Below are 3,729 nucleotides of genomic sequence, written 5' to 3'. Positions count from 1 at the left end.
ATGAATTGACCACGTTCTTTGTATAACCGGCACACACATGCAACACTAGACAATTGCCCAGGGCAGGTCTGTCCAATCTTTTACATTAAGATGGAATTTGATGCTCAAAATCGCATTTACGCGAAAGTTTAGAAAATTGGAACCAGATTTCAGGTACACGCGGGGCTTCCGGTCTGAAACTGAAGTGTGGGATTAGGAATAAGATGGTATTATAATAAGTCTCACGTGGACCCACAATTGACTCCATGCAAAGAAATTTCATTGTAAAAAAAAACTAGTGGTGCAAGGCTATATGCCCTAAGACAAATTGCTGAAACGTCCGGTACTACAATTTAATTTTGTTTAAATTTGTTGAAAACTTTCAGAGAATGAGATTTTTGAAAATAGTAAAATTTTGAAAAAAATGGGGTCTAACTCTTAAACATAATGAATTTTGGTACGGAATCCATATAAGTGTAAAGAAAATTTGTTATTATTATTATAATCTCTATAAATATCTAATAATTCGATGTGCAAATATCTAATGATAATTTTTGACCGCCACATGGCATTTTTTTACATTTTTCATAAAATCTCTAAAACCGCTGGACCTGACTTTCCAAAAATTCAATCAGTTCTTCATTTTGTCAAGTAAAATGTTTTTTGAATTATTAAAATCGGATGCTCCATTCTCTCAAAGCTTGAATCGCCATTTTTAGCACTATTTGCCAAACCGGTTGGACCTCTTTTGGTCAAAACCTAATCAGCAGTCTCCCTATCAATAGGAATCGGATGTTTTTTTAATCATTCAAATCGGTTAATCCGTGGTCTCGCAATCGTTGACAAAACTTGTATCCGCACCTACATACACAACATTCATTCATTTTTTCTAAGGTATGCCAAAATGTTCAGAAACCTCTGGAACATAAAGATATGTAAAAATTTTCATTTCTCATTTCTTTGCGATTACAATAACTTACCCTACGAGAACTTAAAAAAAATAATTTCAATTGAGCCGTAAATTGCAGATCTTTCACCAATCGTCTACATATTATCTATAAGTGAAAAGTTGCAAATTTAATTAACGATATAAGAGATAGCAACACACATTTTAAATATAGCTACCGATTAAACAGAATTCGCGCAATATTGCTTATCATGCCAGCAAATTTGCAAATAAATTCATAAATTTCTTGTTTTTATTAGTGTTTTGCGTATCATTTGCAATCGTTCATGAACTACACTCTACATTGACGATTAGCATTGAACGAATGTCGTATTAAGATTACGTGTAATTTTTTTGGAATTTTTACTAATTATAGCTGCACTTATTTCACGCTAAATATAATGCTAATAATGGACTTATCAGCAAGAAAGAATGCAAAATTATAAAATGACTAACTGGGTTTTAACAAAAGAAAGGAAAACAATGATAAAAAACTTATATGGACTATAAACAATTTTTTTGTAAGTTACTTGAAAATAAAATAAAATAAATTCTCTAACGATAAGCATCCAAACAGATTTACAATAGTTTGATTAAAATTTTATTGAAAACTATTTAAGTAGAATCACTTTTCAGGCTTATTGAAGCTGACTATTTTATACCAAAAATATTTTATTCCCAAAATGCGCATTTTATTAGAATAGTCACTAAAACATGCTAAATTCATGTAACCATCACCTTGCATATCAGTTACATTGAAAGTGTCACGGTTATATTTTTCCTTGACCTTATTAACAAAAACATTAACAATAACATAAACATAATAAATAAATGAAAACATAATTCATTATCCAAATAAACTTAATTTCGTGATACCATCAATGTATATCCTTAATGGTTGCTCACCTTATGGACCAGCATGATAATGAAACTTCGTAAGCAAAAGTTTCTTGTATGCAGATGGAGATAATACGACATAATCAATTACGCAATAGACATAAGTAAGATATATTACTATATTAAACGTCATTCATAACACCGTCTCGTCTCTTTGTTTTCGATTGTGAAAATTGTATCAACATGTAGTAGTCGAACATAATAATAATAATAATATATATATATATATATATATATACATATATATATATATATATATATATATATTTTTTTTTCTATCAGTTCCAAGCAAATAAAAAAAATATTACACCAAGTTTTCCATTAGACAACAAATTGCCCATTAAGATAACAGCCAATGCAACGTTTTTTGCTTCCAAGGATATTTAATTTGCATAAATTTTTATACAATTCCAGTTTGAAAAGAGCTCCGATAGTGCGGTTGATAGTAATGAAAAATATTAAATAGAGAATGTTACTTATTGTATTTGTTTTGTTATACAAATTTTTAAAATTGTATACTGTAACGTATACAAATAAAGGTAGCTCCACCTTGTGTACCACGTTGGATCACATTTCATATGAACAAGACAAGATATATTCCAAAACTTATATATGTAATGTTATTATTCATTAGTAACATTACTTATAATAAAAAAAGAGTATAACATAAATAAAATAAAATTGATCATATTTTTTTTCCTATTCTTCTAATCTTCTAACATGTACCATATATGTGATTTTTGTAAAAAATAATGCAATTATACTAAAAATGTGAGCGGAGTCATTATATTTCTTTGGAATGGGGGGCGTCCACTAATCACGTGAGCGAGTTTTTAAGAATTTTTGGACCCTTTTCCCCCTTGGTGATACATGGTCATATTCAAAATTACTCCCCTCCCCTACCAAACATCACGTGTATTTTTAGTTACGTGATAAAACTGTAAAATTTTTAAATATTTTGAAAATGTTTGATTTTTTAAAAAAAAAAAACAGTTAAAAAATAAATATACGTGATACCTATACTCCTCTCTCCCCACGTGATATTTCGTGATTTTTTGTCAGACCCCCCTCCTTCCCCTAAAAACCTCACGTGATTAATGGAAACAAAATTCTTCCGTTCGGTTAATGATGGTTAATTAAATTTTTGTATATGTAACAAATTTATAAGAACTTCAATATAAAGCATGCAAAATTCAATTTTAGAGATTTGAAGATTTTAAGCAGATTTGAAAATAATTACAAGTATATGCACAACCATCGATATATAATAAGTGTTGCGCCCTAAGGCAGGTTCATGGTGTGTGAGCATCACAATCCAACGATTCCCTTTCATTCCTTGTTTATTGTTATTATTACTCACATTTCCAAACTTTTGCTTCCATGCTTCCTGAACTTGTGCCTCGGCTTTCAGTTAGCTGTATTTTCTCTTCTCGCGTAATCACCAATAGTCTGCAAACTTATTTTTTCTATTTTTTTCAATCCTTCTATTTCACATTCGACGACGTCGTGCAGCAGACACACTTTTTTGCAATATGGGTCCGATCCAGTTTTCTTTCCTTTTCACGGTGGCGCTCAGTAGAGTTCATTCTTCTTCCACTTCCCTCAAAACTCATTTTCTCTTGAGTCCTTCTATTGTACCTTCGATGACATCGTGCTGCAGACACTCTTCTTGCAACATGGCTCCAAACCGGTTTCCTTTTCTTTCCACGGTCGTGCTTAGTAGAGTTCTTTCTTCTGCCACTTTCCTTAGCTCTTCTTCATTTGTTATTTTATATTGGAAGGAGGAAAATTATCGAACAAAGACTTTTGTCTTAAATGTTGTGTTTTGAACGGAAACTGGTACGTCTAATCCATAGCTAATCCTTGAATATTATATATAAGCCTATGGCAAGTGTACTTTACCAAAA

This window comes from Ctenocephalides felis, unplaced genomic scaffold, assembly GCF_003426905.1.
Source record: "Ctenocephalides felis isolate EL2017-DRISC unplaced genomic scaffold, ASM342690v1 CF-g0.4_SCAFFOLD_01886, whole genome shotgun sequence".
Taxonomy (NCBI): domain Eukaryota; kingdom Metazoa; phylum Arthropoda; class Insecta; order Siphonaptera; family Pulicidae; genus Ctenocephalides; species Ctenocephalides felis.
Note: the sequence above shows the minus strand (reverse complement) of the source record.